Source organism: Lynx canadensis, chromosome C1, assembly GCF_007474595.2.
Source record: "Lynx canadensis isolate LIC74 chromosome C1, mLynCan4.pri.v2, whole genome shotgun sequence".
NCBI classification, from domain to species: domain Eukaryota; kingdom Metazoa; phylum Chordata; class Mammalia; order Carnivora; family Felidae; genus Lynx; species Lynx canadensis.
Window position 1 is genome coordinate 82,523,601 of NC_044310.1, and position 13,928 is coordinate 82,537,528.

The 13,928-nt window shown below is 35.2% G+C and overlaps 1 protein-coding gene and 1 pseudogene across 1 annotated transcript in view; both read right to left on the minus strand.

Moving 5' to 3' along the window:
- The window catches only part of DPYD (dihydropyrimidine dehydrogenase), an 863,978-nt gene that overhangs the window by 325,096 nt on the left and 524,954 nt on the right, over nt 1-13,928 (minus strand).
- On the minus strand, nt 9,476-11,503 carry LOC115521424 (annotated as a pseudogene).

Below are 13,928 nucleotides of genomic sequence, written 5' to 3' on the forward strand. Positions count from 1 at the left end.
CAAATAGATAAAATCATGAATGAAAATGGGATTATTACAACCAATCCCTCAGAGATACAAGCAATTATCAGAGAATACTATGAAAAATTATATGCCAACAAATTGGACAACCTGGAAGAAATGGACAAATTCCTAAACACCCACACACTTCCAGAACTCAATAAGGAGGAAATAGAAAGCTTGAATAGACCCATAACCAGCGAAGAAATTGAATCAGTTATCAAAAATCTCCCAACAAATAAGAGTCCAGGACCAGATGGCTTCCCAGGGGAGTTCTACCAGACGTTTAAAGCAGAGATAATACCTATCCTTCTCAAGCTATTCCAAGAAATAGAAAGGGAAGGAAAACTTCCAGACTTATTCTATGAAGCCAGTATTACTTTGATTCCTAAACCAGACAGAGACCCAGTAAAAAAAGAGAACTACAGGCCAATATCCCTGATGAATATGGATGCAAAAATTCTCAATAAGATACTAGCAAATCGAATTCAACGGCATATAAAAAGAATTATTCACCATAATCAAGTGGGAATCATTCCTGGGATGCAGGGCTGGTCCAACATTCGCAAATCAATCAACGTGATACATCACATTAATAAAAGAAAAGATAAGAACCTTATGATCCTGTCAATCGAAGCAGAAAAGGCATTTGACAAAATTCAGCAACGTTTCTTAATAAAAACCCTTGAGAAAGTCGGGATAGAAGGAACATACTTAAACATCATAAAAGCCATTTATGAAAAGCCCACAGCTAACATCATGCTCAATGGGGAAAAACTGAGAGCGTTTTCCCTGAGATCAGGAACATGACAGGGATGTCCACTCTCGCCACTGTTGTTTAACATAGTGTTGGAATTTCTAGCATCAGCGATCAGACAACAAAAGGAAATCAAAGGCATCAAAATTGGCAAATGTGAAGTTAAGCTTTCAATTTTTGCAGATGACATGATATTATACATGGAAAATCCAATAGGTTCCATCAAAAGTCTGTTAGAACTGATACATGAATTTAGCAAAGTTCCAGGATACAAAATCAATGTACAGAAATCAGTTGCATTCTTATACACTAGTAACGAAGCAACAGAAAGACAAATAAAGACACTGATCCCATTCACAATTGCACCAAGAAGCATAAAATACCTAGGGATAAATCTAACCAAAGATATAAAAGATCTGTATGCTGAAAACTATAGAAAGCTTATGAAGGAAATTGAAGAAGATATAAAGAAATGGAAAAACATTCCATGCTCATGGATTGGAAGAATAAATGTCAAAATGTCAATACTACCCAAAGCTATCTACACATTCAATGCAATCCCAATCAAAATTGCACCAGCATTCTTCTCAAAGCTAGAACAAGCCATCCTAAAATTCATATGGAACCACAAAAGGCCCCGAATAGCCAAAGTAATTCTGAAGAAGAAGACCAAAGCAGGAGGCATCACAATCCCAGACTTGAGCCTCTACTACAAAGCTGTAATCATCAAGACAGCATGGTATTGGCACAAAAACAGACACATAGACCAATGGAATAGAATAGAAACCCCAGAACTAGACCCACAAACGTATGGCCAACTAATCTTTGACAAATCAGGAAAGAACATCCAATGGAAAAAAGACAGTCTCTTTAACAATGGTGCTGGGAGAACTGGACAGCAACATGCAGAAGATTGAAACTAGACCACTTTCTCACACCATTTCACAAAAATAAACTCAAAATGGGTAAAGGACCTGAATGTGAGACAGGAAACCATCAAAACCTTAGAGGAGAAAGCAGGAAAAGACCTCTCTGACCTCAGTTGTAGCAATTTCTTACTCGACACATCCCCAAAGGCAAGGGAATTAAAAGCAAAAATGAACTACTGGGACCTTATGAAGATCAAAAGCTTCTGCACAGCAAAGGAAACAACCAAAACCAATGGAATGGGAAAAGTATTTGCAAATGACATATCAGACAAAGGGCTAGTATCCAAAATCTATAAAGAGCTCACCAAACTCCACACCCGAAAAACAAATAATACAGTGAAGAAATGGGCAGAAAACATGAATAGACACTTCTCTAAAGAAGACATCCGGATGGCCAACAGGCACATGAAAAGATGCTCAAAGTCGCTCCTCATCAGGGAAATACAAGTCAAAACCACACTCAGATATCACCTCACACCAGTCAGAGTGGCCAAAATGAACAAATCAGGAGACTACAGATGCTGGAGAGGATGTGGAGAAATGGGAACCCTCTTGCACTGTTGCTGGGAATGCAAACTGGTGCAGCAGCTCTGGAAAACAGTGTGGAGGTTCCTCAAAAAATTAAAAATAGACCTACCCTATGACCCAGCAGTAGCACTGCTAGGAATTTACCCATGGGATACAGGAGTACTGATGCATAGGCACACTTGTACCCCAATGTTTATATCAGCACTCTCAATAATAGCCAAATTATGCTAAGAGCCTAAATGTCCATCAACTGATGAATGGATAAAGAAATTGTGGTTTATATACACAATGGAGTACTACGTGGCAATGAGAAAGAACGAAATATGGCCCTTTTTAGCAACATGGATGGAACTGGAGAGTGTGATGCTAAGTGAAATAAGCCATACAGAGAAAGACAGATACCATATGTTTTCACTCTTATGTGCATCCTGAGAAACTTAACAGAAACCCATGGGGGAGGGGAAGGGGAAAAAAAAAAGGTTAGAGTGGGAGAGAGCCAAAGCATAAAAGACTCTTAAAAACTGAGAACAAACTGAGGGTTGATGGGGGAGGGAGGGCGGGGAGGGTGGGTGATGGGTATTGAGGAGGGCACCTGTTGGGATGAGCACTGGGTGTTGTATGGAAACCAATTTGACAATAAATTTCATATATTGAAAAAAAAACTATTAATCAGTGTAACATGATATACATCTTAGCAAATTTGAATTTATGAAGACAATAAAACTGTACTAGGAGTATTATTAGAAAGATGAGTATACTTTATAATTTTTTATTACATATAATTTCATATTATATTTTACCTGATCAACTTGTATGCTTCTTAAATGTTTAGTAAATCGGTAATATATTGGTAAAATATCTTTAAGTAAGAAATAAAGTTAGCATAAATTCATCTGCATTAATCCTAAATAGAAAAAATATCTACCATAGTCTGTAATTTATTCCTTTTTTTCTTTTTATTCATCTTTCTTTTTTTTCTTTTTTGGTCAGAAGGTATGATTAGGTAGATATTGTCACAGGTGACTGTGTTGTCTATTGGAGAGACTGAAAACTTTGGAGTTTGATTCCTAGCTTTGTCCCATTCTACCATTTTTAATTTGGGTGAGGTACTTTTTTGTTTTTAGGATTAGTTTCTACATTTGTAAAGTGAGGAAAATAATACCTCCTGTTTAAAATTGTGAAGAGCATTAGTGATCAAGTGTGTCTATTACTCAGCATAGCAAGTGGCACATGATGGATATTACTAATGAATTTAGTCATCATTAATTATTATACCCTGGCTAATAGATATTTGCAACATGTAATTCTAAAGGATGTGCACCTGGGCATTAATACTGTTCTCTTTAGTGTGTTTTATTTGATGGGGGGAGAGGGAAAAAGAGAGGTTAGCAATTACCAAAAACATGTATTTAGAAAAAGAGGCATGGTATGCTTAATAAATGTGGACAAACTCACTGCTAATTTACGTAACTTTGAGACCAGTATCTCTAAGCTTCATTTTTTTCCTTAGTAGGCAAACCCCTTGAGCCACTTGATGCTTGATAATTAATAACTCAAAGATTTTTTGGCATTCAGTCCTTTTCAGAAGGTAGAAAAAGTGGAGCCTGGGGCTCTGAGAAAAAAGAAAGAGAAATGATACATAACTGAAAAAGCTTACAAGTTTGTGCCAGATAGTCTTGGGAGAGACAATATAAAATGGGGCTTAGAACTGACCCCTAGAAAAATTCATTTATTCATTTTTCCTAATAAATACTAATTGAGTCCCTACCATGCACTAGGTATAATTCTAGGAGGTTGAGATTCAGGAATAAATGAGAAAAAATTAAACAGATATCTACCTTTATACTCTAGAGAAGGAATACATTTCATGAGACAGGAGATCCTGTCTTTCTAGTTCAGTACTATGTTCTGAAAAGAGTGTCCAATAGTTAGTACATATTGAAAAAATATATAGGTAGAATAAAATAAAAATAAAGAGATACTTTCAATAGTGAGTATTATTGGGGTTTGGGATGGGGACTACTTTCCACAAGTTGTTCAAGGAAGGCCACTGTAAGATGGCACCATTTGGGTTAATAATTTATGCTCAAATTTCTCTTTTATTTCTTTATAAGATTGAATTACATCAATGCCAGAGCATTTGAAATTATCACACACATCTCAACCACTGTGATACGTTTGTTTTGTTTTGTTTCAGTTTGGGTAACTTCTATTACTCTGTCTTTCAACTTCACTGATTCTTCCCTCTGCTATATTCAGTCTCCTGCAAGCCTATCCCATTAATTCTTTATTTCTAACACAGTATTCTTCATTTATTTCCATTGGGATCTTTTTAAATACTTTACAACTCTCTGATAAAATTCTACATCTTTTCATGAATGTTTTTCCACTGGATTTTTTTTTCACATTCATTACGTTAATTTTAAAGTAATTCCAATTTTATCTCTGGATCTGCTTCTACTGACAACTTGAACGAAAACTCTCTTGACACTGGGTCACATTTTTTCTTCTCATGTCATAATTTTTTATTGTATTCCAGATAGTTTGTATAAAGGAATAGTAGAGACTTACATAAATAATAATTACCCCCAGACAATGATACACCTTTTCTATTATGAGGTTGACAATGTAGGAAGGAGACTGAGTTAATGAAGTGTGTTGTTGAGTCTGGGCTTTGTTGTGGTTATACTTAGATTCAGCTTCCCATTGGCTTCAAATGTTTTGATGGCTGAATCAGAACTTTTCTGGGGCACCTGGGTGGCTCAGTCGGTTAAGCATCTGACTTCACCCCAGGTCATGATCTCAGGGTTTGTGAGTTCGAGCCCTGCATCGGGCTCTGTGCTGACAGCTTGGAGCCTGGAGCCTCTTTAGGATTCTGTGTCTCCCTCTCTCTCTGCCCCTCCTCTGCTCACACTTTGTCTCTGTCTCTCTTTCTATAAATAAACATTAAAAAATAATAATAATAGATAGGTAGATAGAGTAGAAAGATAGATAGATAGATAGATAGATAGATAGATAGATAGATAGATGATAGAGCTTTTCTCTTCAGGAGGACTTGGGAATTGGGCCCCAGAAAGACTCCAGAGTCTCTGTATTATGATTAGGCTAGCCACCAACTTCCCAAACCATGGGATATCTTTTGCTGCTTATAGACCGGCTGCTAGCTTTTTGTGCTGCTAGGGAATTTCTTTGCTCTGTTGTCCTCTGTGCTAGCTTTCTGTGCTTCAGAATATCTTTCTGATGAGCTTCCCTTCCTCAAACCTTCAAAAGAGCCACTGCAGTACAACTGGCAAAGGCCTAGAATGCTTTGCAGCCCAAGCATTCAGCATGGTGCTGCCCTATAATGGGAGACGGTTGTGCTTCCCTTGGAGAGGATCTCTCTCAGGCTGCCTCAGCCCCTATCTGGTAGGCTCCTCAATGAAATAACATAGGAAAGAGTTGGTTGCTAAAGGCTGACAAGGTCTGTTTCTGGGTTCCTTGTATTCTCACCTATCAGACCACTCCAAACACATCTATTAAATATTCTTTAAAACTTTCCTACTTTGTCTATGATCACTTCCCTTCCCTCTCACCATTCCTGCAGGGAGCAAAGCAGTCATGTGTTTCTTCTCTCCTAAAAGGAGCTTATCTTTTACTTTCTGGAATTTAGTTCATTTAGGTTAATTTGTATCCTCAGATATCTGGTAGGTTTTTAAAAGCCCAATTTTGCAGTTTATTGGACTTGTTCTGGTTGTTAGGGTAGGAGTGGTGATTTCTCTGGTTTTCTACATGTGAAGGAGAAGCAGAAGTCCTGCCTGAATTTCAAAGTAACCATCAACCATATTGCAACGATCCTGGCTGAGTCTGAGTTGGGAAGGTTTTGGAAGGTGTTAAGCAGAGACAAAGGCAACACATCTGAGTCAAAATATGACATAAAACCCTGCAGTTAAATAGTAGGTATGAAAGTATATGAAATGTGAAGTATTTCATGCACAATTACAGTCTAGGTAATGATAAGAATTATTGTTATGTAGTGTTATATGTCATTGTTTGTGTTGATTTCCACCCTGTTTCCAACAATTCATTAAAAAACTGATCACACACATAGCTTTTCCTATCTGTAAATGTGCTCACTCCCTATATTAAGGCACCATCCTCCATACCTTGTAACCCAACAGCCATAACTAAATTTACAATTTAAACTAAATCAAACAGAAACAGTCACTGATAATTTTAATATTGGGGGTTTAAAGGACACATTATGAAGAAATTAAAATGCAAAAGGCAGCACAAAGTTAAATTAAATTATTTATTACGGAAAGATTAGTCAATCTAGTTATTTCCCTAAATTTTGCATGAATAAAATATGACACAAAATTTCCTTTTGGGTGATCAGTATATAGATCAGAAACTCCCCAAAGAAGCTGTATTAATAAAGTTAACTCATTCCTTATTAATGCTCCAGGCATTTTAACAACATGCAAAGTGAAATATCCACCTCAAAAATGACTTTAATGGTAAGTTATTTCTTTGCTTCATGTACACAATGGATAATTAGTTCAGGAAAAAAATCTCAAAGGAAGAAAAAATAGCCAACTGTGAAATTCACAAATACTTTTCTTGGATTGGGTACAAATGCTATTCAGGCCGATACCAGGGATGCATAAATTCTTTCTATCCTATTTACAATCCAGTCTTGATTAGTTAGGAGCTCATTTTCCAGTTTGTGAATTATCTAGGTCTTTGATTCTTCTCTTCCCTCTGGCTGATTACCTTTCCTATTTCTCTGCTCATTAGCACCTCCACTAGAAGGGGATGAAAACCCAGGTGAAAAGAAAAAGTGAATCACACATGAGCATTTTTAAGTACTCTGAAGCTTGACTTTTAAAAAAAAAATAATTTTCCTATTGTAAATGTATGTCAGATGTTCTGTTATCAATTTAAAATTCTACCACTTATAGTCTGAAACAAAATTCCTTGAGAAATTACTTCTCTTCATCTGGCTATCAGAATCTAGTATAAAATGAGGATGATATTCATACCTTCCTTTCAAAGTCATTCTGAGATCAACTCAGAGAAATAGAAATTTGTGTCCTATAAATAGCTATACAAAAGTTATTATGTTTTGAATTCCTAAAATCCCTTTTTCAATTCTTGCTTCTTGTACTTCCCTTAAGATTTGGGGCTTGCCTAGGGAAAAGGCTCATTGCCAAAAGATGTTTTTCTTTTTCTTTTTCTTCTGTTCTTTTTTTTTTAACCTTCCCTTTTAACTCTAACATGATTATGAAATGTACTCTTGATATAAAACTAGAAGATACTGGTAAAAATATCATTGTATCCTTATTGACGAAATCCATTGATTGGTTCTTCACCATCTGCTATTGAAATGGATAACCACAAGTTGCCTATATAAATATATATCCCTACTAAAATGGCGCTCATTCTAATGTATATTTTCATAACTTTAGTTCGTAAAATGAAGACAAATCCCACAGAATACAATTTTCAGTAATTTGGAGGGTTCATTGTACATATTTATTCTATCAAAGTTTACCTCATTTGTGATATTTTAAAAATGGTTTCCCTGGTGATTAAGTTAGTTGTCCAAGGCCTCTGTGACTATTCTCCTTTTATATGGTTTACAATTAATTAGATCTTATTTGTGGGTCTCAGATACAACCTTAAATTCTGCTTAAATGGAATCAATTATCCAAACATAAATAATGGTTACAAAAATAAAAACAGTCATTAAAGTACAGTATACAAACCTTTAAAAACAAAACTAAATTAGTGTGTGTGTGTGTGTGTGTGAGCGCATGTGTGTGTGTTTGAACTATCTTAAAGAATAAAGAATACTTGGGGCGCCTGGGTGGCGCAGTCGGTTAAGCGTCCGACTTCAGCCAGGTCACGATCTCGCGGTCCGTGAGTTCGAGCCCCGCGTCAGGCTCTGGGCTGATGGCTCGGAGCCTGGAGCCTGTTTCCGATTCTGTGTCTCCCTCTCTCTCTGCCCCTCCCCCGTTCATGCTCTGTCTCTCTCTGTCTCAAAAATAAATAAAACGTTAAAAAAAAATTTGAAGTATCTGCTCAAATTTTTTTGGTCAAAGTGCAGAGGGTTGTTTGCTTTTTTACTGTTGGGTTTTGAAAGTTCTTTAAATATCGTGGATATAAAAAAATATTCTGGATATAAGCACTTCAACAGATATGTGATTTGTAAATATGTTCTTACATTCTGGTTTGTATTTTCACTTTCTTAACAATAAGTTTAGAAGTGCAAAACTTTCTAATTTGGGTAAATCACATCATTTTTTTTTCTTTGAAGCACCGTGCTTTTGGTATATATTTAAGAAATATTTGCCTAACCTAAGATCACAAAAGCTTTCACCTATGTTTTCTTTAAGAAGTTTTATAGTTTTAGGTTTTTCATTTAGGTCTATGACTATTTTGAATTAATTTTTATATATCATGTCAGATATGAGTGAACACTTACTTTTTTGAATATGAATACCAATTTTACTAGCATCATTTGTTATATGTTGTTATATTTTGTCCACTGAATTTCTTTTTTGCAACTTTGACAAAGTCAGTTGTTCACACAACTGACGTGTGAGTTGTTTTCGGGCTTGCTATCCTCCTTTAATCTATTGGTATATTTATCTTTATGCCAGTATCTTGATTCTTGCAATTTTAAAATAAGCCTTGAAATCAGAAAATGTTAGACTTCTAAATTGGTTCTTTTTGAATTATTTTGGCTACTGTAAGTCCTTTGCACTTACACAGGGATTTCAGAATCAGCTTGTCAAATTGTACCAAAAAAAGTAATGCTAACATTTTGATTACGACTGCATTTTATCTTTACACCAGTATGGGGACACTTGACATCTTAACAATGCTAACTCTTCCAATCATTGTAGATCTTCTTTAAGGTCTTCTTTAATTTCTATTAGCAGGATTTTGTAGTTTTCAGGATGCATGTCTTTCACATCTTTGTCAGATTTATCCCAATTTCATGTGTTTGCTGCTTAATTTTAATACAATATGATATATTTACTTCAGTTTCCAGTTGTCTATTGCCAGCATATAAAAAGTATAATTGACTTTTATAAGTTGATCTTGTATCTTGCAACTTTGCTAATAAATTCATTTATTATTTAAAAAAATTTTTTAGTATTTATTTTTGAAGGAAAGAGAGACAGAGTGTGAGCAGGGGAAGGGCAAAGAGAGAGGGAGACACAGGCTCCAGGCTCCGAGCTGTCAGCGCAGAGCCAGACACGTGGCTCAAACTCACATACCGTGAGATCATGACCCAGGCGCCCCTAACCTCATTTATTATTTAAAGTAGAATTTTGACAGGCCATGACCAGGATTAGGTGAATTAGGCAATCTCCAGAGGTGCATAATTTAAGGGATTACAAGAAAAGTTGGTAATGAAGATAAACACTATTTTAATGCAATATTTTAAGAAATAAAATATGAAAACAACAACCTATAAGGTAGCTTCCTGGTTTTGTAAATAAAGTGGTTTTTATTGGTACATTTAATCATATTTTCTACATAAACAATCATATCCTCTGTGAATAAAGTTTCACTTTTTCCTTTGAAATCTGCATATCTCTTTGTTGTTGTCACTCTTTTATTTAAACAAATAAACTCTAGCAGAAATGTGGAATAGAAGTGGAGAGAGCAGATATCCTTATCTTATTTCTCTTGGGAAGAAAATATTCAGTCTTTCACCATTAACTAGGATGTTAGCTGTAGGTTTTTGTTTGTTTTGTTTAATGGTTCTCACCAGGTTAAGGAATTACCTCTCTATTCTTAGTTTGCTGAAATTTCTTTTAAATTAAAAACAGATTTTTGGATTTCTTCAAATGTTTTTGTTTGGTTTATGGAGATAATTATATAATTTATGTTGTTCTCATTGTTATTATTTAGTTTGTAATTTATGTGAATTACAATATTCTCAAATGTTAAACCTACTTAGAATTCTTGGGATAAACCTCATTTGGTCATGATGAGGTCATTATATTCTTTATATATTATTGAATTTTATTTGTTAAAATTTGTTTAGAACTTTTGCATTTATGTTCATGAAGGACGATGGTCTATACTCTTCTTTTCTTGTCCTGTCCTTGTCTAGTTGTAATAAGGTGTTGGCACCATAGATTTAGTTGGGAAGTATTCCCCCTGTTTTACTTTTCTGAAAGTGTGTGTGTAGAACTGGCATTATTCTTTCTTTCTTTTTTTTTAACTAACAATCAATTTATTAAAAAGGTCGATTTAAGCATCTGCTATGGTGACTTCCACCTCAACTCCTGGCTCAATACTGATGGAAGTAATCTGTCTAACAATCTCAGAAGGACTGTGCAAATCAATGAGTAGATCGTTGATCCTCATCTTTAAAACGATCCCAAGTCTTAGAACCTTTACCACAAGGAGTTTTCTTGTAGTGATTCTCAGTCTTGGCAGGCATCCGAAATGGTCCTTTCACTTTGAGATTCTTTTCCTTTGTGCCTCTGATCAAGTCAGCACATACATTCTCCAAAGATTTCACGTTGCGGCTGGTTAGAGTAATTCTAATCTGGTGAATGGCCACCTCTGATTCCACGGGTGTCTTCGGGCCATGGCTTCCTGACTGACTTATTCCTCAGCAAGAGAGAACAGCAGTGAGTTGGGAGCAGGGGCAGAGCCTGCAAAGCTCCACTCTAGCTGTGACCATGTCTTCCTCAAAGAGCTGGAATCATTCTTTCTTAAAGGGTTGGTGGAATCTACTCAGGAAGCCATCTGGGTCTGTAGTTTTCTTCATGGAAATGTTTTGACCTATAAATTCAATTTATTTAACATTATTGCTTCTTGACTAAGCTTTGATAGTTTTCGTCTTTCAAAAGATCTGTCCAGTTTATTTGCATAAAATCGTTTATAATATTCTATAATTTTTCCTTTAATATCCGTAGAATCTGCAGTGGTGCTACTTCTTTCATTCCCTATATTGATAATTTGTGTTTCTTGTCTCCTTTTTTCTTCAGTCTGTCTGTTTTGTTAATTTTGGCTGTCTTCTTAAGGAATCAGCTTTACTTTCCTTGATATTCTCTATTTTGAGAGAGAATACTGTTTTCTAACTTACCAATATCCTCCACTGATCTTCATTATATCCCTTATTTGAGTTTAGTTTATTCTTCTTTTTCTACATACATTGAATGAACTGAATTCTTTAAAATTATTGATACTTCTTTTGTGGCACAGAATATGGTCTATTTTAATAAATGTTATGGACATATTTGAAAAGATAGTGTATTCTGTTACCATTGGATGGCATGTCCTATTAATGTCAGTCAGATAGGTTGATAGCATTTTTCAAATCTTGAATGACCTCCCTTCATTGTTTTATTAATGATTTATAGGTAGGTATAGAAATAAACTGAGATTCTGGGTTTTTCTATTGCTCCTTGCTGTTCTATTAGTTTTTGCTTCATGTTATCTGAAAATTTTGTTACTACGTGCATAAACTTAAGGATTGCTGTCACCTGTGGATGAACTGACCATTTCATTATAATAAAATGCTCCCTATTGTCCCTGGCAATATTCTTTGCTTTGACATCTACTTTGTTTTTTTTTATTAATATTATAAGATTTTATTTGATTAGAGTTAGCATGGTACATCTTTTTCCATTGCTTCAATTTTCTCCTTTTTGTGTCTTTATATTTAAAATTATTTTTCTTGTAAGCAATATATACACAGTAGAGTCATGCTTTTTCATCCAATCCGAAAATCTCTGCCTTTTAATTGGGAATGTTTCAACCATTTACATTTCATATGATTATTGATATGGTTAGGTTTTACTCTATCATCTTACTACATGGTTTCTATTTGTGTCATCTTTTCTTTAGTACGTTTCTCTTTTTCTGCCTTCTTTTGGTTTAAGTACTCTGTATGATTCTATTTTATAACTCTACTGTTGCTTTTTAGCTATAATTCAGATGCATTATTTTATTAGTTGTTTAGAGCTTCAATTGTACATAGTTATCACAGTCTACCTTCAAGTGATACAAAACTTTACATAATTTGTTAGAAGCTTACATTAGTATAATTCATTTTATTCCTCACAACTCTTGTACTTTATTGTCATTTTACCTTTATATATTTTAAAAACCACACAGTCTTATATTTTTGTTTAAACAAACAATTCTCTTCTAAAGTGAATTAAATAAGAAGAAACAAAATCATATATTTACGTATGTAGTTACAAATCCTGGTATTCTTCCTTTCTTTGTGTAGATCCTTATTTCAACCTAGCAGCATTTTACATTCTGTCTAAAACAGTTTTTAAACATTTCTTGTGGTGCTGATCTCCTGATGATGATTTTATTTTGGCTTTTCGTGTTTGAAAAAGTATTTATTTCACCTGTATTTTTGAAAGATATATTGTTGAATTTTGAAATCTACATTAACAGTTGTTGACCTTTTATTTTCTTTCAGCACTTGAAAGTTGTTGTCTTCTAGCGTGCATTGTTTCTGACAACAAATCAAAACAGTGACTTTTATATTTGTTCTTCTGTAAAGAATATGCTTTTTTCTCTGATTTCAAAATTGTTTCTTTATCATTGGCTCAACTAATTTAATTATGATGTACTCCTTGGTATAATTTTCTTCATGTTTCTTATGCCTGGAGTTCAAGTTTCTTGTTTTTTACTTGTTTGTTTGTTTTGCAGGTGGAAAGGCTTATAGTTTTATGCAAAACTGGGAATTGGAGCCATTTTGTTTCTTCAAACTTTGAAAACTCCAGTATATATCAGGCCACATGAAGTTGTCCCTAGCTCACAAATGGTATATTTACTCCCCACTCTCCAACCACCCCCCATGCATTTTAATTTGGATAGTTTTTATTGCTATTATCTTCAAGGTGACTAATCATTTCTTCTGCAGTGCCTAATACGGTGTTATTAGTTACCAGTGTATTTTTCATCTTATTCATTGTAGTTTTCATTCTGGAAGTCTGATTGCATTTTTTGTTTTGTTTGGATTTTTATTTTTAAAATTTTTTTAATGTTTACTTATTTTTGAGAGAGAGAGGTGGGGGGGAGGGGCAGAGAGAGAGGGAAATACAGAATCCAAAGCAAGCTCCAGGCTCCAAGCTATCAGCACAGAGCCGACAAGGGGCTCAAATCCACGAACTGTGAGATCATGACCTGAGCTGAAGTTGGATGCTTAACCGACTGAGCCACCCAGGTGTCCCACATGATAGGTAATTTTTAGTTGAATGCCAGACACTGTGAATTTTATCTTATTTGGTCCTAGATATTTTTGTATACCTATATTCTTGAGGTTTGTTCTGAGTTGCAGGTTACTTGGAAATATTTTGATTCTTTCAGATCTGGCTTTTAAGGGTTGTTGGGCATGACTAAAGCAGTGCTAAGCCTATGGCTAATTGTGAATCATGGGGTTTTCCAGTCTGGCTGGCAGGAAGAGTCATTATTCCCAGATCCTTTTAAGAATTGAGTACTAGTTCCTCTAATCCATTCAGAAAGTTCTTTCTGCAGTCTCTTGTAATTTACTCACATGCATGAGCTGATGTACTCTGTTGAACACTCAAGAGGGACCTTCTGCAGGTCACTGGAGTACTCCCTGCATGCAGCTCTCTGCTTTCTGGTGTTCTATCTTGTGAATTCTAGCCACCTTGGTTTCTCTGGACTTTCAGCTTTGTCTCCTCAACTCAGAGAGACTTCTGGGTTCTTCTCCCTGT